At 41.3% G+C, this 25,612-nt stretch overlaps 1 long non-coding RNA gene across 1 annotated transcript in view; it reads right to left on the bottom strand.

Annotated features, from left to right (window-relative positions):
• Positions 1 to 17,730, bottom strand: part of LOC134729795 (uncharacterized) — a 135,518-nt gene extending 117,788 nt beyond the window's left edge. Inside the window, exon 1 of the long non-coding RNA XR_010111225.1 lies at positions 16,392 to 17,730. This is a non-coding gene — a long non-coding RNA (uncharacterized LOC134729795). The remainder of the gene's footprint in view (positions 1 to 16,391) is intronic.
• Between the last annotated feature and the right edge of the window lie 7,882 nt (positions 17,731 to 25,612).

A 25,612-nucleotide genomic window follows, 5' to 3' on the forward strand; every position in this document is an offset into this window, starting at 1 on the left:
AATAAATCCAACCTTAGCTTGGTGATTGTTTTTTACAGAAGATTAACTTTCTTTAAAATAGGAAAAGGAAAAATATAATTCACAGAAAAAAAACAAATCAAGCATGTATTTTAAAGAATGCACCTTTTCTCTAGTTCAGGAGTTTATAGAATTGCTCCTTAATCCTCAGGTGAAAAGGTTGAAAGTGGCCGATGCAGGAGTGTGTTAGCCTCCTGGAAACCCTGGTCTACCGCCAGTCTCAGGGACTCCAGCTCACCTTGGAGATAGTCCTCCTGCCTGAGTACCCAAGGGCAGAATAAGGTGGTGGCCACATGATATCTACTATTAAACCCAAAATTTTATATATTTGGGTAGACATTTCAGCAAAGAAGATATATGAATGGCAAATAAGCACATTTCAAAAGATGCTCAACATCATTAGTCATCAGGAAAATGCATATTGACACCACAATGAGATAGTATTTCACATCCCACTAAAATGGCTATAATTTAAAAAAAAAGACAATGACAAATGTTGGTGAGAATATGGAGAAACTGGAACCCTCATATGTTACTGGTGAGAATGTGAAATGGAAAACAGTTCATTAGTTTATTTAAACTTGAAACCTAAATTTACCTTATGACCCAGCAATTCCTCTCCTAGGAATCTACCCAAGAGAAATGAAAACATATGTCCACACAAAGATTTGCATGTAAATGTTCATAGCACCATTATTCACGATAGCCAAAAGTGTGGAAACAACCCAAATATCCAACTGGTGAATGGATAGACAAAATGTGGTACAGCTGTAACAACAGAAAGCTATTCAATAATAGGAGGGAATAAAATGATACATGCTAGAGAACATGAATGAATTTCAGAAATAACATTATGCTGAGTGAAAGAAGCCAGATCCAAAAGACCACATATTGTATGACTCCATTTCTATTAAACGTCCAGAATAGGCAAATCTACAGAGACAGAAAGTAGATTGGTGATTGCCTCAGGCTGGGAGTGGGAAAATAGGTTAAATTGTAAACAGGCAAGAGAGATCTTCTGTGGGTGCTGGAAATGGTCTAAAACTGGATTATAATGATGGTTGCACAACTTGGTAAATGTTTTTTAAATCACTAAGTTGTGCTCTTAAAATGGGTGATTTTTGTGTGTAAAATATGCCTCAATACAATTGTTTTAAAAAAAATAGAAATTTTAACAGAGCTGCATTTTATACAGCACCAGCCCCTCATTCCTCCAGCTCCTCTGATGGGAGTCCCTTGTGATCTTAACCCCCATGAGGTCCCCAGAATCCACTAAGTCCCCTGGAGAAATGGCAGAGCTACCTTCAGCTGCACTGGCCAGGTTTCTACATTCTTAAGTCTGAATGGACCTTTTGCAGAGATGCCAGTTCCTCCAGGAGACAATTTCCACCAAATGCTGAATCACACCATGGCAGACAGAAAATTCTTACACACCTCCAGGTTGCACTGGGAGAGGCCCCTTGGGAGTGGGGATAGGGGTTCCTGTGGGAAGGGGGGTGTTCTCTAGACCTCTGGCAGTTAACAACCTCTTCTTATTCATCCCTGTTTGCTCCATTTTCTTTCTCAAATAAAAGATACTTTCTGAATAGTCACTGCATGTACCAAGCATGATAGGTAGACAGATAGATTAGATAGATAGATGGATAGATAGATAGATAGATAGATAGATGATAGATAAATAAATAGATAGGGGCACATAGATATATAATTTAACGAACACTTATATGGCATTTGTTGCCTGACACTCTTCTAAGTGCTTTACAAACGTTGTTAGCTCATTTCACCCTTGCAACCATACGAGATACGTATGCTGTTATTACCCCTCACTTTAACAGATAACAAAGGAGTGATTTGTCCATCTAATAACTGAGAGCCAGTATTTGAAGCCAGACTGTTCTCTAGAATCTGTGCTCTTAACCACTGTTATGTTGCCTCTCAAAAACAGCATTGTGTTTAATTCTGCAAATTACTTAGTGAAGTCAGTGCTCTCATCTCCATTTTATGAACAAGGAGACAGCTAGGACTGGACTGTAGATTTTCCAATTTCCAGCTGAAGGCTTTTATTCCATTATGTTGTTAATTGCCTCTTCCCAAGCTTTTTCTTCCACATCAGTGTTTCTTAAATTTCAGCACACATCAGAATCCCCTGGAGAAATCCCAAGACCCCTCCACCTCAACCCTAGAGTTTCTGATTCAGTGGGTCGGGGGTGGAGCCTGATAATCAGCAATTTCAGTAAGTTCCCAGTGATGCTGTTGCTGCTGGTTCAGGGACCACAATTTGAGAGCCCCTGCTTGACACGTATCCACTCAGACTAACTTCATCCCAGGAGATTCTGTAAAGTTATACTAATATTAGAACACAAGGGTTTATTATTAGCTATTGGCTGCTCAGGCCAATTCCAGGAGCTAAAGAGATTGGGCTTTCACATTCTTTGCTTTTCCTCCTGTGTTTTTGGGTAGGAACGGATCATCCCTAGAAGATTCATTTGCACATTCAAGCTTGACATACATTGCTCTAGTTGCCTTCTTAGAGCCCAGATTTCCTTTTGCAAATCCAAATTTCCATTTGGCTTCTACTCACTGTTATATATTTAATAAAATTAAAAACACCTGAATTTGTATCACCTGCTATGAGGCTTAGTGCAGAAAGGTCACGGATTTGGGGTCACACAGACTTTGGTGAAATCTCAGATCCTTTCATTGACACTTGAGACTAAGTCATCATCGATAAATATGGGGTGATTAGTCTACCTCAGGACTTTAGTGCGTTGTGATCTCAAACTTGTAGAAGTGTCTAACACATATAGGCATTCAGAAAAGATTATAACATGACTACAACCCTATTGGGGAAGAAATGACTTCAGTAGCATCCAAAACAGGGTCCAAAGGACAGTGGCCTAAACAAGACAGATGTTTATTTCTGACTCACATAAAAGTCCAAATTGGTGTGATGGCTCCACTTAATGAAGTCATCAAGGGCCTAGGCTTCATCTCTTTGGTGACTCCTCCCTAGGCCCACATCCCTGCAAGTGGGAAGAAGGACACATCTTTTTTACTCATATCCCATAGGCCGGAACTTAGTTATATGGCCACACCTAGTGTCATGGAATGCTATTAGAATATGTCTTCCAAAGTTCATTTGTTGGAAACTTAATCTCCAATGCAACAATGTGGAGAGGTGGGAACTATAAGAGGTGATTAATAATGGATTAATGTCATTATCTTGGGAATGAGTTAGTCATCACAAAAGTGGGTTTGTTAGAGAAGTGAATGTGGCCCCCTCCCATTCTTTCACTCTCCCACTCTGCCCTTCCAGTTTCCACCATGGGATGACAGCACAAAGGCCCTCACCAGTTGCTGACACCATGACTCTTGGATTTCCCAGCCTCCAAAACCATGAGCCAAATAAACTTCTATTTATTATAAATTATCCAGTCTTGAGTATTCTGCTATAGCAGAACAAAATGGACTAAGACACAGAATACCTAACTAAAAATCAGGAGCTTTATGGTTTCAGAAGAAAGGGAGAGTGACTATTGGGGGACAATTTGCAGTTTCTGTACATATATTTCTTTATTTGATCTAAATAGGGTGCCATGCCAGGGAAGGGAGTGAAGAAACTGGGAAGACAAATACAAACAAAGTAGAGCTCCAGTCCTAAGAGGCAGCAGAAATCCTGAGCAGGATTCAGCATACTGTGAGAGGAAACTAGGCCAAAAACCAGACAAAGGACACCAGGTCAAGTCTAGATGGCAAGCTGTAAGGCTAACCTGCCACTCAGCCATAGAGCATGGATAGACAGGCCCTTAAGAAGCTTCTGGCCTTGATGGGCTGAGCCATCCCCTGGGGTTCACCTAATCTGCAGGGAAGAGGGAGGTAAGGTAGAGCCTGGATTTGGACAAGTCCCTGACCTTTCCATGATCCAGATCTCCTTGGCCACTATCCTAATCCAGTCACATCATCGCATCCCCACCGATAGTATATAAGAGTTCTCTTTTCTCTACATCTTTGCTGGTATTTGTTATTTTTTGTCTTTGATAGTAGCCATTCTAACTGGGGTGACATAGTATCTCATTGTGATTTTGATTTACATTTCCATAAAAATTAGTGATACTGAGCATTTTTTCATATACTTGTTGGCCATTTGTATGTCTTCTTTTGAGAAATATCTATTCAGATCATTTGCCCATTTTTAAATTGCATTATTTGTTTTTCCACTGTTGAATTGTTTTAGCTCCTTGCATATTCTGGATATTAATTCCTTGTCAGATGAATATCTTGCAAATATTTTCTCCCATTCAAGGAGTTGTCTCTTCACTCTGTTGTTTTCTTTGCTGTACAGAAACTTTTTAGTTTGATATAATCCTATTTGCCTATTTTTGCTTTTGCTGCCTGTGCTTTTAAAGTCTTAGCCATAAAAATCTTTGCCCAGACCAATGTCCTGAAGCATTTCCCCTATGTTTTCTTCTAGTAGTTTTATAGTTTTGGGACTTACATTTAAGTCTTTAGTCTATTTTGAATTGATTTTTGCATATGGTTAGAGATAGGGTCCTAGTTTCATTCTTCTGTATATGAATATCCAGTTTTCCCAGCACTACTTATTGAAGAGACTGTCCTTTCCCCGACATATGTTCTTGGTGCCTTTATTGAAAATCAGTTGGCTGTATATGGGGGATTTATTTCGGGACTCTCTATACTGTTCCATGGGTCTATATCTGTTTTTATACCATGATGTTTTGGTTACTATAGCTTTGTAGTATATTTTGAAGTCAGGCAGTGTGATGCCTCCAGCTTTCTTCTTTTTGCTCAGGGTTGCTTTGGGTAATCAGGGTCTTTTGTAGTTCTATACAAATTTTAAGATGTTTTTTCTATTTCTGTGAAAAACGACCTCAGTATTTTGATAGAGATTACATTGAATCTGTAGATCATTTTGGGCAGTATGATTGTTTTGACGATATTCATTCTTCCAATCCATGAACATGGAGTGTATTTCCATTTTTTGTGTCCTTTTCAATTTCTTTGTGTGAGTGTGTTAGGATGACATTGTGGCTCCAGGGATATGAAGATGCAGGAGCTATTGGGACCCCAAGCACTCCAGCAGTGACTCCATCCTCAAAATGGCATTGTGCTTACAGCAGCCTGGGTCCTGGGGAGTGGGGTGGGGAGGGGCCCCAGTGTGAATTCCCTTTCTAGAGTAATGCAGCCACATGGACTCCAGGCAGCCCCTACACTGGGCTCAGGGCCTGTGAGGACTGTGGGGCTCTCCTAAAGCTGGGATTGCAGGTGTATGTGGAGGGAATGTGGACTACTGGAGATCTCCCACTTACTTTTTCCCTGCAATGGGGAGTCCCTCTTGGCTCAGAGCAGATGCTAGCCAGGTGCTTCACTTTCCTCTCTATGCTGCCATCCCAAGTTTCCATGCCTCAGAGGGTCTTTGTCATTTCCTTGTTGAATTCCATTGTTCTCCCCTAGATGCTCTATTCCATATGTGATTATCTACTTGTTCTTTTCGTCCTACTTTGTGGAAAGGGTGAATGTTGGGCACCCCTACTCAGCCATCTTGATGATGTCTCTCCCAAATCTTTTATGACAGTAGTGGTGGTGGGCTTCCAACTGATTCTAATCAGGTTCCCCTTGCTTTGGAGTAAAGGCTTCCCCTTCACGCCTCATTGTCACCAACAACCACAACCTGCCATTTTGAGGACAAGAGCCCAGGACACTTGGTCAGTGGGTTGCTGGGGGGCATTCACATTTGAGGAATGCTTAGCAATGAGCCCTCTCCACTGAACTCCTAATCCTGAAGATGCAGGATCCTTTTCCTGCTGGCCACTTTGAGGTCTCTGGAACTCTCACTTCCCCCTTTCAACGGAGATACCCCTCTGCTGCCTTCTCTTCCCTCTTACTCTAGATCCCAGGTTTTCAACAGGCTGTACATTGGAATCACTTGAGGAGCATTTAAAAATGCTGATGCCTGGGCCCCACTCCAGATCAACTGAACTGATTGAATTGATCCAAGGTGGGGTTTGGTCATCTGTATTTTAAGAAGGAGCAGCCAAAGTAAAGAACCACTGCCCTATAAGAAAATAAGTCACTCTCTAGAGCCAGGTAATAGACTTAGAGTTCCATAAACAGGAAATTGTTGGCAGAGCAGATTTCAAATTCAGATCTCCAGGATCTCTGTGTGCTAAGCAATAAGCTGGTACTTCTCTAAATTTAAAGTGCAAAGGAATAACCATAACCCAAGGTTCCAGTTAAAAATGCAGATTATGATGCACTAGGTCTGGGGTGGGACCTGAGATTTTGCACTACTGACAACCAGATGATGCTGGTGTTGCTGGTCCTCAACCATTCTTTCAGTAGCAAGGTGATATGCTATGTAGCTTTCAGAAATGGAGAAGAAAAACAGTGTGACCAGGAGTGACATTGATGTCATCCCTAGTGCATAATTATCTTTCTAATTTCAGTACCCATGAAGTTTTATTCCCTCCCAGGAATTTGGTACCTTCTGGCACTTTGAGGGTGTAGGGCCTTTGATGCAGGTAGGCCAATAACTCGGGCTTTTGTCCATTTGCTTCTGGGCTCCCCTGTAACTTCTGTAGCTTCCTCTAATTGTCTCCGACACTGGGTTTCCTGAACCCAGTGATGGCAAGCAGATTTCTTCCAGATGCAGGCAGTATTTCTTCCTGCCTTTGGCCCTGCTCACGCTAGACTGGGGTTCAGTGAGCCCCACATGCAAGGCTTTTGGCCTATCTTCCTTTGCCTTGTTTTCAACGCTGTGTGACCTCCTGTTTTCATGCCTCTGTTTCTACCCAACTCCACCAAGCTCACCCTTCTCCTGGTTTTTCGACCTGGCATCAACCTTGGCACATCAAACCCAGATTCTCTGGTCCTACACCCACCTTGTTTAATAGAATGACTCAATCAGGTTCAGACTTCTGTGCCTTTAAGGCCATCAGAGACCTTTCAGAACCCTGAGCCTTCAAAAGGGAATCCATGTAAACAAAAACTGTCCACCAATATTTACCAACATAACCTTATCAATTCCCTTTCTACTCTCTCTGCTTATGGCAAATGTTGATTCTGGATTTGTCCCAAAAACCTTGTTTCTCACATTCAAAGCTCCTCATTTGTGCTTACCTAGAGTCCGATGACTTAGCTTTGCCTTACTGTCTTTCTAGCATCTCGTGCCTGACCTTAGCCATTTCCTGTTTCCAGGCCCATGACTCCTTTCTCAGTTTTGACCATTTGAAGCCCCACTATAAACAAGGCCCACGAAGGGACAACTGCACAGTACCAGCAACTGTCACTCAGCTCTACTGCCTCTCCCTTACATCTGGCAACGCCACTTCATTTACTTACAGAATCCTGCCAGGTAGAACAAAACTAGTGACCTGTAATGGAGATCAGCACCACCTGATGTTCAGACTTTAATGTGCATAGAAACCACCTGGGGAATTTATTAAAAATGCAGATTCTGAGTCAGTAGGGCAGGTACAGGGTCTGGGACCCTGCATTTTCTAACAAGCTTCCAGAGGGCGCCAATGCTGCTCACGGATCTTCCCTTGAGTAGCAAGGTCCAAGAACATACTTTTGTAATGAAATATTCCAGCCAGCCAAAAGTTAATGTTACCAGGAAGGGGTCCCGATCCGGACCCCAAGAGAGGGTTCTTGGATCTCATGCAAGAAAGAATTCCGGATGAGTTCATAGAGTAAAGTGAAAGCAAGTTTATTAGGAAAGTAAAGGAATAAAGAATGGCTACTCCATAGACAGAGCAGCCCTGAGGTCTGCTGGTTGCCCATTTTTATGGTTATTTCTTGATGATATGCTAAACGAGGAGTGGATTATTCATGTCTCCTCTTTTTAGACCATATAGAGTAACTTCCTGTAGCAGTGAGGACGACCAGAGGACACTCTCGTTGTCATCTTGATTTTGATGGGTTTGAGCCAGCTTCTTTACTGCAACCTGTTTTATCAGCAAGGTCTTTATGACTTGTGTTTTGTGCCAAACTCCTATCTCATCCTGTGACTTAGAAGGGCTTAACTGTCTGGGAATGCAGCCCAGTAGGTATCAGCCTCATTTTACCCAGCCCCTATTCAAGATGGAGATGCTCTGGTTCAAACGCCTCTGACATTAACATCCTTAAAAATACATTAGACACTCTTTTCAAACATCCCTAGCTGGAAGCAGTTACTATATAAATATATCCTATTTTCCACAGTTTTTCTCTATCATCAAATATAATAGTTCTTTACACTTGCCCTGAAATCTTACAGTAAGGTCATATATCTCCTTAGGATGGCCCTGAGTCCATCTCTCTGAACCACAGGTGGCCTAGACCTCTCCCTGGCTGTTCAGGCCCAACAAATGGGTTTTCTTGACACTCCCTTGGGCTGTGGCCATAGCAATAAGGGTCTGCATTCCAATAGCCTAGGCCCTTGTGACTGCTATTTCCTAACCAGAAATTCCCCGGCAGCCTATTCTTTTGGGAAAAGGGTCTATGCAGCTGTATTAGTCAGCACAGGCTGCCATAACAAAATACTATAGACCATATTGGCTTAAACAACAGACACTAATTTTCTCACAGTTCTGGAGAGTAGAAATCCATGATTAAAGTGCCAGCAATTCAGTTTCTGATGAGAGCTCTCTTCCTGTCTTATAGACGACCGCCTTCTTGTGCGCTCACATGGCCTTTCCTCTGTGCATAGAGGAAAGTGGAGAGAGAGCTCTGGTGTCTCTTCCTTTTCTTATAAGGACACCAGTCATAATGGCCCCACCCTTATGACCTTGTTTAACTTCCATCACCTCCTCAAAAGCACTATCTCCAAATGCAGTCACATTCGGGGTTAGGGCATCAGCACATGGATTTGGAGAGGGAGGGAACACAACTTGGTCCATAACAGCCTTCTTCTGCACGAATTGAGGCACTACCCAAGTGACTAACCCCTAAATGAGGGGCCAGACTCAGGCTCAGCTTCCTTCTACAGCCGGCTGGGCATGGGTAGTCAGAATCAGGGGTGAAGCTCCAGGAAGGGCCAGGACCAGCTTTAAGCTTCAGATCTGGCAACTCGGAAACAAGTGAAAAAGGCCCCGAAAAAGGACTGCAAACAGCTTTTGATTTGTCTTTATCTACAAGTGAGTGATGGGTATACTGGGTGGGAGAAAAGAGCCAGAGGCAGAACAGACACTCACTGCCCCTCGACTTCCCTATCTTTTTTTTTTTAAATAGGCATTGTCTCACTCTGTCACCCAGGCTGGAGTGCAGTGATGCGATCTTAGCTCACCGCAGCCACAAACTCCCTCTCTCAAGCAATTCTCCCACCTCAGCCTCCTAAGGGGCTTGGATTACAGGCATGAGCCAGTGCACCCAGCCAACTTTTCTAACTTATTCATAGATTTTGTGTGAACTCAAATGTGCATTCAGCGCCCCCATAAGAATCTATTCCTGTGGCAAATTGCTACTGGCATAAACTTTAGAATTAAAAATAATCTGTTTCTACTGGAATATTTTTAAGGAGCCAAATCCACAGCAACTATTTATAAACTACTTTTGACTAGAGACTGAAAGAGAACATTTAAAGGTAATCCCGCAGCAATCATAAACACAGAATCCACTTACATATATATGTTAAAAGTAATGTTTACTTAGTAACCTCTCATTTTTACTACCATGTCTGAAAGAAAGAACTTGGAATTAAAGCACAGCCAACTCATTTTAAGCTTTTGAGACACAAATCCCCCGCAATTACAAGACATCAGTGAACACTAGATGGTGACATAAAGAACTGAACTTACAAATGAACTAAACCATTGGCAGATCTAGCACTGAAAAGGTGGGAACCCAATTCTGAAAGTTCTGAAATGAAAATTAGAAAATAAAAACAAAACACAAAAGGATGAAGACAATCCCGGATCAGGCTCCTCTTAGCAGTTTACTTGAGGTTAATAAATATCATACTGGATCCCAAGTTAGCAACAATTTGAAGTGGAGAAAATGGAGCTTTCAGAAAATTAACACTTAAAACACCAAATCACCCCAAATGCCCAAAGTAAAATAAAAAGCTAGAATTACAAAATAGCTTGATCTGGAAACATCAGCTTAACAAAGAGATTTAGGTAGCAACTGACTGGAGTTTGAGACTTAGCCTGGCCACACAGACAACTTTTATAAACATGTTTACATTTTCCCACATTGCACCATTCTGTGAATTTCTGTTAAACTTTAAGGCCCTGGGGAAAAGGGGCAAAACTTCCCCCTTCCCCTGATTCAATGCTAGTGAAAGACCCCAGCACAGAGCCAAGCACCAGCTCTTGCTGAATTGCCCCCCTCACCTCCTCCCCAATATAGCACCTTCCAGATCTCCAGAGACCAAAAATTTGGGGTCTCTGCTATTGGAAAACTCACTTCAGAAACCCATCAGAAGAAAAACAACTATAATGAAAATACAGCTTCTTTATCCTTGCTGGTTTTCAACTTTTACAAGAGTTTGTTTATAGTGGGGTATAAATTAGCCCAAGAAATTGAAATCAGACATAGCTCGGGCCTCTAAATGCAACCCAAGTGGGTGGTGATCTAGGAAGGCCCCCTCTGCCTTGTCAGAGTTCGTGGTTGCGGGGGGTGGGGGGCGGGCCGCTGTTCATTGCCGGGACAGCAGCAGCCTCCCGCCCTCCTCCCTGGTGCCTCCCCATTGCTGCTGGCATTCCCACACTGTTCCCGCGGCCACCAGCCTGGATGAAAGCATGCAGGCTGCCCGGGAACTCTGACAGCAACTCCCGCGGCGTCCACTGCCAACCCTCCTGCCCCCAGTCCACTTTCAGCTGCTGAAATCGGAACGACTCTTTGGAATTGCTAATGCCAAACTTTTCACTTCACAGAGAGACGGAGTTCAGAGTCTGCCACAGGCAAAATTGCCAAGTACACACAATTTGTCTCTTTGGAACCCCTCTCCCTCTTTTCTAGATAACATTTGCTTTTTAATAGCTACTTCCGAGGCCGCGGCCCCTCCCTGACCTCCTCTCACTCCAGAAGAAGGCTACCTCCTCAGCCTCCATGTGGGGCCAGCCCTGGAGAACTGAGGGTTGATTGCCGCGAATGCCTTGCTTTATATTCTGCAGGGAAGCCCCGCTGAGAGAAAATCTATTTCATGTACTTTCTCAAATGGGCAGCAGCTCTCTGAAATGAAATCCTCCTGCATGATCAACTGAAGCCTCAGAATGCGAAAGCAAAATAAATTTGGCTAGATAGAATGGATGCAAGCTATTTGATCAATCCCAGAAGCTCTTCCAAGAGATACCAGCGAAAGTTAACAGGTAACAAATTACCACTGCAACTTCTCATCTTAACAGGGTGGTGGAGAAGCAAAGAACCCCAAGCAAGCCTATTTAGGAATGAGGAAATCTTTAAACCCTTTAACTGAAGCTTACTGTATCTATTTCAACCCTTGAAGCTGAGGATGTTAAACTTGTTCCTTTTTCTTTCCTCCAGTATTGTTGAGGGTCTTCTATTTGCCAGGTACTATGCTGGTTCTGGGAATGAAGTTACCAACAAGTTAGACTAGGTCTAACACTAGCGCCTGCCTACATGTAGGTCACAGTCATGCAGAAAAGACAAGCAAGAGAGCTAAGCCTAAAGCGAAATAATACAGGGTGCCAGTGTCACAGGCGTTTGAACCAGAGCAACTCCGTCTTGATTAGGGTCTGGGTAAAATGAGGCTGAGACCTGCTGGGCTGCATTCCCAAGAGGTTAGGCATTCTTAGTCACAAGATGACATAGGAAGTCAGCACAAGATACAGGTCACAAAGATCCTGCTGATAAAACAGGATGCCATAAAGAAGAGGAATATAAATCATTCTACCATAAAGACAGGAACGTGGATGGAGCTGGAGGCTATTATCCTTAGCAAACTAACGCAGAAACAGAAAAGCAAATACTGCATGTTCTCACGTACAAGTGAGAGCTAAATGATGAGAACACATGGTCACAAAGAAGGGAACAACACACACTGGGGTCTACTTGAGGGTGGAAGGTGGGAGGAGGGAGAGGATCAGAAAAAATAACTACTGGGTTAATACCTGGGTGATGAAATAATCTGTACAACAAACCCCCGTGATATGAGTTTACCTATCTAACAAACCTACACGTGTACCCCCAAACCTAAAATAAAAGTTAAAAATTTAAATTTAAATTTTAAAAATAGTTATTTTTGTTTTGAGATGGAGTCTTGCTTTATTGCCCAGGCTAGAGTGCAGTGGTGCGATCCCTGCTCACTGCAACCTCCACCTCCCTGGTTCAAGTGATTCTCCTGCCTCAGCTTCCTGAGTAGCTGGTACTACAGGCACGCGCCACTACACCTGGCTAATTTTTGTATTTTTAGTAGAGATGGGGTTTCACCATGTTGGCCAGGCTGGTCTCAAACCCCTGACCTCAGGTGATCCACCCGCCTCAGCCTCCCAAAGTGCTGGGATTACAGGCTTGAGCCTGTAATTTTTAAATGAAATAAAATAAAATTATCTCAGTTAAATAAAACAGGAAGAAGAAAGAAGAAGAAGAGGAAGAGGAAGACGAAGAGGAAGAGGAAGAAGAAGAGGAAGAGGAAGAAGAAGAAGAAGAGGAAGAGGAAGAAGAAGAAGAGGAAGAGGAAAAAGAAGAAGAAGAAGAAGAAGAAGAAGAAGAAGAAGAAGAAGAAGACAGCTAAAACCCACCAAAACCAAGATGGTGACAAAAGTGAGGTCTGGTGGTCCTCACTGCTCATTATACTCTAATTAAAAGGCATTAGCATGCTAAAACACCCTCCCACCAGTGCCATGACAGTTTTGAAATGCCATGGCAACATCCAGAAATTACCCTATATGGTTTAAAAGGTGGAGAAACCCTCAGTTCCAGGAATTCCCTGTTCCTTTCCCAGAAAACTCATGAATAATCTGCCCCTTGTTTAGCATATAATCAAGAAATAACCGTAAGTATACTCAGTCAAGCAGCCCATACCACTGCTCTGCCTATGAAGTAGCCATTCTTTTGTCTCTTTACTTCTCTAATAACCTTGCTTACACTTTACTCTATGGACTCGCCCCGAATTCTTTCTTGCACAACATCCAGGAACCCTCTCTTAGGGTCTGGATCAGGACCCCTTTCCAGTAACACCAGGAGTCCCAACCCAGAATCATAAACTCCTGAGGTGGGCCCAGCATCTGTTTTAACAAGCCCTTTGGGGATGCTGATGCATGTTCAAGTTTGAGAACCACTGCTCTAGGCAGAAGAGTTGACGGCTTTCCAATCTCTGAGTCCCTTAGTTTCTTATCATGGTGACATGGGTTTTACACACGTGATTTCATTGTATAGCCCCAGGGGATAATAATACCCTGCAAGACAGATGTATTGCTAGCTGCTGAAATGAATAAGCCTAAGTTTTCAGTAGCTTAACACAATAGAAATGTATTTCTAGCTCATAGAGCCTAACGCAGGAGTCCATTTTGACAGTAGGGGGTAAAATGGACTCTGCTTCACACAGTTATTCAGAGACACAAGCTGATGAACGCTTTTTCGTCTTCCTCATTAGGCTTCCAAAGTCACCTGGGAGTTAGTATGGAGCCAAAAGATGGGAGAAGAGAGCATAAAGAATACACACCTACTTCATAGGTACTTTAGCCCAGCAGTGATCACTTCCAGCCACATATGATGAGTGAGAACCAGTCTCATTTGGGCCCTACCTAGAGGCAAATGATACTAAGAAATGTGGTGCCTGCCTGGAAAAGTTGCTCCCTAGCCACAACTGTATACTATAGAAGGTGGTGTAAATTTTTGACAAACAGCTGTCATTTCCACCACAGTTTTGCAGACAAGCAAAGGGATTACAGTTTTGCAGATGAACAAAGGTTTAGCCAGATTAAATAATTCTCTGCAAGTCACACAGCTTGTTAAAGCTGGAGTGGGAAGTCAAACCACGGTCTGTCTAACTCCAAAGCCTTGCTCTTTAAAATACCTCATCATGCCCATAGTCACCCCGTGTGGTAGAATAAATAATCCCCCCATCCACCAACCCCACCAAAGATGCCCATGTCCTACTCCCGAGAACCTATAAATATGTTACCATATATGGCAAAGAGACTTTGCAGACGTGATTAAGTTAAGGATGTTGAGATAATCCTGGATTCTTTGGGTGGGCCCAATGTAGTCACAAGGGTACACATAAGAGGGAGGCAACAGAATTAAGGTCAGAGAGAAAAAGGATATGTGACAATGGAACCAGAGGGTGGAGTTGTGTTTTAAAGATGGAGGAACGACCACAAGCCAAGAGATGTGTGTCTTCTAGAAGCTGAAAAAGGCAAGGCAACAGATTCACCCCCGAAGACTCCAGAAGGAACACATTCCTGCCAACACCATGATTTTATACATTTGACCACCAGAACTGTAATAGAATGAATTTATGTTGTTTTAAGCCACTAAGTTTGTGGTAATTTGTTACAGCAACAACAGGAAACTAATAACCCTTACAGTACCATGTTTTTTGTTGAGTAACTTGGTAACAGAGTCCATTTGGCAGGACCCTAAGATCTCTCATCTCCATTTTTCCTTAGTCCCATCCAACAAGAAGTCCTACCCTCATCTGTGTCTTCCCAGCCCACCCCAGGGATAGAGCTGACCAGTGAAATGATGTGCCCTCATACTCTCAGAACTTCACACAGAGTCAAGATGTCAACCAAGCATCACTTTCAAAGTACCGAAAAAAAAATAATTAACATTTGAAAGTTCTACATATTGATGATTTTTATTTTATTTTATTTTTTTGAGACAGGGCCTCCCTCTGTCATCCTGACTGGGGTACAATGGCACGATCAGGGCTCACTGCAACCTCGACCTCCTGGACTCAGGTATTCCTCCCGCCTCAGCCTCCAGAGTAGCTGAGACTACAGGTGTGTGCCACCACATGTGGCTAATATATATATATATTTTTTGTAGAGACAGGGTTTCACCATGTTGCCCAGGGTGCATTCATGATTTTTTAAAGTGCTCAGAAAACTAGGAACAGAGGAAAATGTCCTCAATTTGATAAAGAGTTACAGTTAAATCATACTTGATGGTGAAGGACTGAATGCTTTTCCTCTAAGATTAGGAACAAAGAAGGGATGTTCACTCTTGCCACATAATGCTGTGCTGAAAAGCACAATAAAGCAAGAAAAGGAAATAGGACATAGACAGATTGACAAGAAAAAGAAAAACAATCCCTATTTGCAGATGGCATAATTGTCTAAATAGAAAATCCTAAAGAATCTACTCCTAAAAATTCCAGAACTAATAAGTTAATTCAACAAGGTCACAGATGCAACATAAACATATAAAGATAATCACATTCATATATACTAACAATAAGCATATAAAAACTAAAATTTTGAAGCACAATAACTTTACACTTACTCTAAAGAAAATGAAACACTTCAGTATAATCTTTTTCTAAACATGTATAGCATTTGTATCCTGTAAATTACAAAATGCTACTAAGAGAAATCAAAGACCTAAATAAATGGAGAGACAAACCATGATCATGCACTAAAAGATTCAACATAGTAAAGATGTCAATTCTCCCCAAATTGAAAAGTATAGGTTCAATGCAATGACTATCAAAATTCCAGTAAGGATTTTTATAGTACAGACAAAGTTATTCTAAAATTTATATGAAAAACCAAAGGACCTAGAATAGCTAAAAGAAACAATTTTAAAAAAGAGTAAAATGGGAGGAATCACTCTACAGATATTATGACATTCTATACAGCTACAGTAACCAAGACAGTGTAATAGTAACAGAGGGATAAACACATAGATCTATGAAACAGAATAGAGAATATAGAAATACACACACACAAATATGCCCAATTGATTTTTTAACAAATATGCAAAAGTAATTCAATAGGAAAAACAGCCTTTCCAACACATGGTATTGGAACAATTAAATATCCACATGCAGAAAAAAATAAACCTCAACCTAGTTCTACACTTGATCTTAGCCAAAAGGCCAAGAAAAAAAAATCCCCTCAACCAAATTCTCACATCTTAGAGAAAATTAATTAGAAATGTATCATGCACCTAAATGTGAAACATTTTTAAAAAAAATCTTTGGGATCGAGAGGAGCCAAGATGGCCGAATAGGAACAGCTCCAGTCTACAGCTCCCAGCGTGAGCGACGCAGAAGACGGGTGATTTCTGCATTTCCATCTGAGGTACCAGGTTCATCTCACTTGGGAGTGCCAGACAGTGGGTGCAGGTCAGTGGGTGCATGCGCCGTGCGCGAGCCGAAGCAGGGCAAGGCATTGCCTCACTTGGGAAGTGCAAGGGGTCAGGGAGTTCCCTTTCCTAGTCAAAGAAAGGGGTGACAGACGCACCTGGAAAATCGGGTCACTCCCAGCCGAATACTGCACTTTTCCGACGGGCTTGAAAAATGGCGCACCACGAGATTATATCCTGCACCTGGCTCGGAGGGTCCTACACCCACGGAGTCTCGCTGATTGCTAGCACAGCTGTCTGAGATCAAACTGCAAGGCGGCAGCGAGGCTGGGGGAGGGGCGCCCGCCATTGCCCAGGCTTGATTAGGTAAACAAAGCAGCCGGGAAGCTCCAACTGGGTGGAGCCCACCACAGCTCAAGGAGGCCTGCCTGCCTCTGTAGGCTCCACCTCTGGGGGCAGGGCACAGACAAACAAAAAGACAGCAGTAACCTCTGCAGACTTGTGTCCCTGTCTGACAGTTTGAAGAGAGCAGTGTGGAAGTCAGTGTGGCGATTCCTCAGGGATCTAGAACTAGAAATACCATTTGACCCAGCCATCCCATTACTGGGTATATACCCAAAGGACTATAAATCATGCTGCTATAAAGACACATGCACACGTATGTTTATTGCGGCATTATTCACAATAGCAAAGACTTGGAACCAACCCAAATGTCCAATAATGATAGACTGGATTAAGAAAATGTGGCACATATACACCATGGAATACTATGCAGCCATAAAAAATGATGAGTTCATGTCCTTTGTAGGGACATGGATGAAATTGGAAATCATCATTCTCAGTAAACTATCACAAGAACAAAAAACCAAACACCGCATATTCTCACTCATAGGTGGGAATTGAACAATGAGATCACATGGACACAGGAAGGGGAATATCAAACTCTGGGGACTGTGGTGGGGTGGGGGGAGGGGGGAGGGATAGCATTGGGAGATATACCTAATGCTAGATGACGAGTTAGTGGGTGCAGCGCACCAGCATGGCACATGTATACATATGTAACTAACCTGCACAATGTGCACATGTACCCTAAAACTTAAAGTATAATAATAAAAAAAAAAAAAAAAAGAGAGAGAGCAGTGGTTCTCCCAGCACACAGCTGGAGATCTGAGAACGGGCAGACTGCCTCCTCAAGTGGGTCCCTGACCCCCGAGCAGCCTAACTGGGAGGCACCCCCCAGCAAGGGCACACTGACACCTCACACTGCCGGGTACTCCAACAGACCTGCAGTTGAGGGTCCTGTCTGTTAGAAGGAAAACTAACAAACAGAAAGGACATCCACACCAAAAACCCATCTGTACATCACCATCATCAAAGACCAAAAGTAGATAAAACCACAAAGATGGGGAAAAAACAGAACAGAAAAACTGGAAACTCTAAAAAGCAGAGCGCCTCTCCTCCTCCAAAGGAACGCAGTTCCTCACCAGCAATGGAACAAAGCTGGATGGAGAATGACTTCGACGAGCTGAGAGAAGAAGGCTTCAGACGATCAAATTACTCCGAGCTACAGGAGGACATTCAAACCAAAGGCAAAGAAGTTGAAAACTTTGAAAAAAATTTAGAAGAATGTATAACTAGAATAACCAATACAGAGAAGTGCTTAAAGGAGCTGATGGAGCTGAAAACCAAGGCTCGAGAACTACGTGAAGAGTGCAGAAGCCTCAGGAGCTGATGCGATCAACTGGAAGAAAGGGTATCAGCAATGGAAGATGAAATGAATGAAATGAAGCGAGAAGGGAAGTTTAGAGAAAAAAGAATAAAAAGAAATGAGCAAAGCCTCCAAGAAATATGGGATTATGTGAAAAGACCAAATCTACGTCTGATTGGTGTACCTGAAAGTGATGGGGAGAATGGAACCAAGTTGGAAAACACTCTGCAGGATATTATCCAGGAGAACTTCCCCAATCTAGCAAGGCAGGCCAACGTTCAGATTCAGGAAATACAGAGAATGCCACAAAGATACTCGTCTAGGAGAGCAACTCCAAGACACATAATTGTCAGATTCACCAAAGTTGAAATGAAGGAAAAAATGTTAAGGGCAGCCAGAGAGAAAGGTCAGGTTACCCTCAAAGGGAAGCCCATCAGACTAACAGTGGATCTCTCGGCAGAAACCCTACAAGCCAGAAGAGAGTGGGGGCCAATATTCAACATTCTTAAAGAAAAGAATTTTCAACCCAGAATTTCATATCCAGCCAAACTAAGCTTCATAAGCGAAGGAGAAATAAAATACTTTACAGACAAGCAAATGCTGAGAGATTTTGTCACCACCAGACCTGCCTTACAAGAGCTCCTGAAGGAAGCACTAAACATGGAAAGGAACAACCAGTACCAGCCGCTGCAAAATCATGCCAAAATGTAAAGACCATCGAGACTAGGAAGAAACTGCATCGACTAACCAGCAAAAGAACCAATTAACATCATAATGACAGGATCAAATTCACACATAACAATATTAACTTTAAATGTAAATGGACTAAATGCTCCAATTAAAAGACACAGACTGGCAAATTGGATAAAGAGTCAAGACCCATCAGTGTGCTGTATTCAGGAAACCCATCTCACATGCAGAGACACACATAGGCTCAAAATAAAAGGATGGAGGAAGACCTACCAAGCAAATGGAAAACAAAAAAAGGCAGGGGTTGCAATCCTAGTCTCTGATAAAACAGACTTTAAACCAACAAAGATCAAAAGAGACAAAGAAGGCCATTACATAATGGTAAAGGGATCAATTCAACAAGAAGAGCTAACTACCCTAAATATATATGCACCCAATACAGGAGCACCCAGATTCATAAAGCAAGTCCTGAGTGACCTACAAAGAGACTTAGACTCCCATACATTAATAATGGGAGACTTTAACACCCCACTGTCAACATTAGACAGATCAACGAGACAGAAAGTCAACAAGGATACCCAGGAATTGAACTCAGCTCTGCACCAAGCGGACCTAATAGACATCTACAGAACTCTCCACCCCAAATCAACAGAATATACATTTTTTCAGCACCGCACCACACCTATTCCAAAATTGACCACATACTTGGAAGTAAAGCTCTCCTCAGCAAATGTAAAAGAACAGAGATTATAACAAACTATCTCTCAGACCACAGTGCAATCAAACTAGAACTCAGGATTAAGAATCTCACTCAAAACCGCTCAACTACATGGAAACTGAACAACCTGCTCCTGAATGACTACTGGGTACGTAATGAAATGAACGCAGAAATAAAGATGTTCTTTGAAACCAACGAGAACAAAGACACAACATACCAGAATCTCTGGGACGCATTCAAAGCAGTGTGTAGAGGGAAATTTATAGCACTAAATGCCCACAAGAGAAAGCAGGAAAGATCCAAAATTGACACCCTAACATCACAATTAAAAGAACTAGAAAAGCAAGAGCAAACACATTCAAAAGCTAGCAGAAGGCAAGAAATAACTAAAATCAGAGCAGAACTGAAGGAAATAGAGACACAAAAAACCCTTCAAAAAATTAATGAATCCAGGAGCTGGTTTTTTGAAAGGATCAACAAAATTGATAGACTGCTAGCAAGACTAATAAAGAAAAAAAGAGAGAAGAATCAAATAGACGCAATAAAAAATGATAAAGGGGATATCACCACCGATCCCACAGAAATACAAACTACCATCAGAGAATACTACAAACACCTCTACACAAATAAACTAGAAAATCTAGAAGAAATGGATAAATTCCTCGACACATACACTCTCCAAAGACTAAACCAGGAAGAAGTTGAATCTCTGAATAGATCAATAACAGGAGCTGAAATTGTGGCAATAATCAATAGCTTACCAACCAAAAAGAGTCCAGGACCAGATGGATTCACAGCCGAATTCTACCAGAGGTACAAGGAGGAGCTGGTACCATTCCTTCTGAAACTATTCCAATCAATAGAAAAAGAGGGAATCCTCCCTAACTCATTTTATGAGGCCAGCATCATTCTGATACCAAAGCCAGGCAGAGACACAACCAAAAAAGAGAATTTTAGACCAATATCCTTGATGAACATTGATGCAAAAATCCTCAATAAAATACTGGCAAAACGAATCCAGCAGCACATCAAAAAGCTTATCCACCATGATCAAGTGGGCTTCATCCCTGGGATGCAAGGCTGGTTCAACATACGCAAATCAATAAAGGTAATCCAGCATATAAACAGAGCCAAAGACAAAAACCACATGATTCCCTCAATAGATGCAGAAAAAGCCTTTGACAAAATTCAACAACGCTTCATGCTAAAAACTCTCAATAAATTAGGTATTGATGGGACGTATTTCAAAATAATGAGAGCTATCTATGACAAACCCACAGCCAATATCATACTGAATGGGCAAAAACTGGAAGCATTCCCTTTGAAAACTGGCACAAGACAGGAATGCCCTCTCTCACCACTCCTATTCAACATAGTGTTGGAAGTTCTGGCCCGGGCAATTAGGCAGGAGAAAGAAATAAAGAATATTCAATTAGGAAAAGAGGAAGTCAAATTGTCCCTGTTTCCAGACGACATGATTGTGTATCTAGAAAACTCCATTGTCTCAGCCCAAAATCTCCTTAAGCTGATAAGCAACTTCAGCAAAGTCTCAGGATACAAAATCAATGTACAAAAATCACAAGCATTCTTATACACCAACAACAGACAAACAGAGTGCCAAATCATGAGTGAAATCCCATTCACAATTGCTTCAAAGAGAATAAAATACCTAGGAATCCAACTTACAAGGGATGTGAAGGACCTCTTCAAGGAGAACTACAAACCACTGCTCAAGGAAATAAAAGAGAATACAAACAAATGGAAGAACATTCCATGCTCATGGGTAGGAAGAGTCAATATCGTGAAAATGGCCATACTGCCCAAGGTAATTTACAGATTCAATGCCATCCCCATCAAGCTACCAATGACTTTCTTCAAAGAATTGGAAAAAACTACTTTAAAGTTCATATGGAACCAAAAAAGAGCCCGCATCGCCAAGTCAATCCTAAGCCAAAAGAACAAAGCTGGAGGCATCACACTACCTGACTTCAAACTATACTACAAGGCTACAGTAACCAAAAGAGCATGGTACTGGTACCAAAACAGAGATATAGATCAATGGAACAGTACAGAGCCCTCAGAAATAACGCCACATATCTACAACTATCTAATCTTTGACAAACCTGAGAAAAACAAGCAATGGGGAAAGGATTCCCTATTTAATAAATGGTGCTGGGAAAACTGGCTAGCCATGTGTAGAAAGCTGAAACTGGATCCCTTCCTTACACCTTATACAAAAATCAATTCAAGATGGATTAAAGACTTAAACGTTAGACCTAAAACCATAAAAACCCTAGAAGAAAACCTAGGCATTACCATTCAGGACATAGGCATGGGCAAGGACTTCATGTCTAAAACACCAAAAGCAATGGCAACAAAAGACAAAATTGACAAATGGGATCTAATTAAACTAAAGAGCTTCCGCACAGCAAAAGAAACTACCATCAGAGTGAACAGGCAACCTACAGAATGGGAGAAAATTTTCGCAACCTACTCATCTGACAAAGGGCTAATATCCAGAATCTACAATGAACCCCAACAAATTTACAAGAAAAAAACAAACAACCCCATCAAAAAGTGGGCAAAGGACATGAACAGACACTTCTCAAAAGAAGACATTTATGCAGCCAAAAAACACATGAAAAAATGCTCATCATCACTGGCCATCAGAGAAATGCAAATCAAAACCACAATGAGATACCATCTCACACCAGTTAGAATGGCAATCATTAAAAAGTCAGGAAACAACAGGTGCTGGAGAGGATGTGGAGAAATAGGAACACTTTTACACTGTTGGTGGGACTGTAAACTAGTTCAACCATTGTGGAAGTCAGTGTGGCGATTCCTCAGGGATCTAGAACTAGAAATACCATTTGACCCAGCCATCCCATTACTGGGTATATACCCAAAGGACTATAAATCATGCTGCTATAAAGACACATGCACACGTATGTTTATTGCAGCATTATTCACAATAGCAAAGACTTGGAACCAACCCAAATGTCCAACAATGATAGACTGGATTAAGAAAATGTGGCACATATACACCATGGAATACTATGCAGCCATAAAAAAGGATGAGTTCATGTCCTTTGTAGGGACATGGATGAAATTGGAAATCATCATTCTCAGTAAACTATCACAAGAACAAAAAACCAAACACCGCATATTCTCACTCATAGGTGGGAATTGAACAATGAGATCACATGGACACAGGAAGGGGAATATCAAACTCTGGGGACTGTTGTGGGGTGGGAGGAGGGGGGAGGGATAGCATTGGGAGATATACCTAATGCTAGATGACGAGTTAGTGGGTGCAGCGCACCAGCATGGCACGTGTATACATATGTAACTAACCTACACAATGTGCACATGTACCCTAAAACTTAAAGTATAATAAAAAAATTAAATTAAATTAAATTAAAAACAAACAAACAAACAAAAAATCTTTGGGATCTAGTCCTAGGCAAAGAGTTTATAGACTTGATAACAAAGCACAATCCCTAAAAGAAGAAACTGATGAATTCCACCTCATAAAATTGTAAAACCTTTGCTCTGGGAAAGATTCTGTTAGGAGGATGAAAAGACAAACTACATACTGGGAGAAAATATTTGCAAACCACACATCAAACAAAAGGCTTGTATCTAAAATATATTTTGGACACAGGAAGAGGAACATCACACTCTGGGGACTGTTGTGGGGTGGGGGGTTGGGGGAGGGATAGCATTAGGAGATATATGTAATGCTAAATGACGAGTTGATGGGTGCAGCACACAAGCATGGCACATGTATACATATGTAACTAACCTGCACATTGTGCTCATGTACCCTAAAACTTAAGGTATAATAATAATAAAATAAAATAAAATAAAAAATTTTTAAATTCCACATTGAAAAATACAAACAGCCCAATTATAAAAGGGACAAAATATATGAACAGACATTTCACTGAAGAGTACATATAGATAGCAAATAAGCACATGTAAAGATATTCTGCATCGTTAGCCATTAAGGAAATGTGGGTTAAAACCACAGTGAGAGATCACTACACACCTATCAGAACGTGTAAAACAAAAAATAATGATAACACTAAGTGTCGACGAGGTTACAGAATAAACTGAGCACTCATGCATTACTGCTGGAAATGTAAAATGGTACAGCCAGTATGGAGGAAGTTCCTTATAAAACTGCATGCTTGCATTTACCAGACAACCCAGAATTGTTCATATCCCCCCAAAAATGGAAACAGGTTGACTCAAAAACCTATACATGAACATTCATAGCAGTTCTATTCATAATAGCCCAAAATGTGAAACAGCCCAAATGCCAATGGTTAAGCAAACTGTGGTCCATCCATACCATGGAATACTACTCAGCGATAAAAAGGGACAAACTACTGATACATGCAATAACTTGGATGGCCCCCAATGGAATGATGCTAAGTGAAAAAGCCAATCTCAAAAGGCTACATACTATTATTTCACATATGTAACATCCTTGAAATAACAAAACTATAGAGATAGAACAGATTCATGGTTGCCAGGGATTGGAGATTGTGAGGAAGGAGTATGTGAATATAAAGAAGTAGCATAAGTAATGATGGAGAAGCTCTGTATAGTGATTGTTATGTAATTACACGAAGCTACCTACACGTCATGAAATTTCATGGACCTACACACACACGCACACACACACACACACACACACACAAATGAGTACCTGTATAACTAGTGAAATCTGAATAAGCTCTGTAGGTTGTATCAACGTCAATTTCCTGGTTTTGATATAGTTAAGCAAGATGTCAACATTGATAAAGGTGGGGTGTAGGGTGCACAGGACCTTCTTGTACGTATCTTTGCAACTTCATGTAAATCTAGAATTATTTTTTAAATAGTTTAAAATTTTTTAATAAAAATAAAGCGCTCTTGACAGTTTACAAAATGATGTCACGAGCATTATTTGATTCAAGATAAGCCTCCCTAGGAGGCTAACCCCTTGGCCTAGGAGGTTGCATAAAGGAGATTTGCACCCCATTTTACAGATGGACAATGAGATGCAGATGAACAGCTGCCCAAGGTCACGCAGTTGCTAAGTGATTGTGAAGACAGGTAGTTAACCTCACCTTTGATGATCCCCCAATCCAATGCTCTCTCTTCCTTCTTTCTTCTTTCCATATAGCAGGCATGAACCTTAATGGCAGGAATTTAACTGTACCAGAAATTTCCCCATTTCATTGTATTCTTTGGACCAAAGTACATAAGGCTCTAAACACTCATTCTTTCATGCTTGTATAAAATTCAATTTTTGACACTATTGAGTTCCCTCCCCTGCCCTGGAGTCACACAAAACACTGGGAGGCTTCTATGATGCCTAGGAAATAGGCAAAATGCATCTTCAAGTCCCCCCTAAGCTGCCATCATCATTGTCTTAGTACACATGGTATATAGAAGACCAGGTGCCCAAGGTTCCAACTATACCATGGTGCATTGCCCTAGGGTGTAAAAACCTCCAAGACGCTAAATGACATTTTCAAGATACCAGTGTTGGCCAAGTCTCCATTAATGGAGAGATCACAACTACCATCCCCACTCCATTCACTTTATTAAGAGCTTCTTTTTGAATAAAATATTACTTCTTATATTTTATACTGGTTTATTATTTGTGGTTATAAGAAAAAAATTTAAGCAAATTGGTATACATGTTTTGTTGCTGAGATACATGGTAGACAAGAAAAGATTTTCAGGCATAAAAATACACTACATCAATATAAAATTCTCTGGGGAAAGTGAAATGGAAATATAATTTCAAGGAGTAAAGAGAATGATGTAAAATTTCTGACTGTCAAAGAGCTTGTCATATACTTTTAAAATAGATAATGGTGGCTGTCATATCATAATATTTTGATTCCTGTAGGTATGATATAAGAGTTTTATTTTTAAATGTCAATATTTACAATATACTGACTATCACATCCTTTGGAACCACAGTATTTAAACTTATAAAGTATTTTAGGTTTCAACTCTGTAAGTGTGAGGGAGTATGTAGTTTTGCAAAATTCTTTTAGGGGATATGCAAGCAAAAAAGACTTGGAAGATCCTTCACTGAGATGAAAGTTTCCTGCAGCGTGGTATGTGGGCAATTCTTCTCTTGGAAAACAAAATGATTTTATGTGGCACAATGATGGTCCATCAACTTCACTTGTCCAACATTTACCCCTGCCTGTTTCTCCTCCACCATCTGCCATTCACTGTGTCCTACTGTG

Source organism: Pan paniscus, chromosome X (genome assembly GCF_029289425.2).
Source record: "Pan paniscus chromosome X, NHGRI_mPanPan1-v2.0_pri, whole genome shotgun sequence".
NCBI classification, from domain to species: domain Eukaryota; kingdom Metazoa; phylum Chordata; class Mammalia; order Primates; family Hominidae; genus Pan; species Pan paniscus.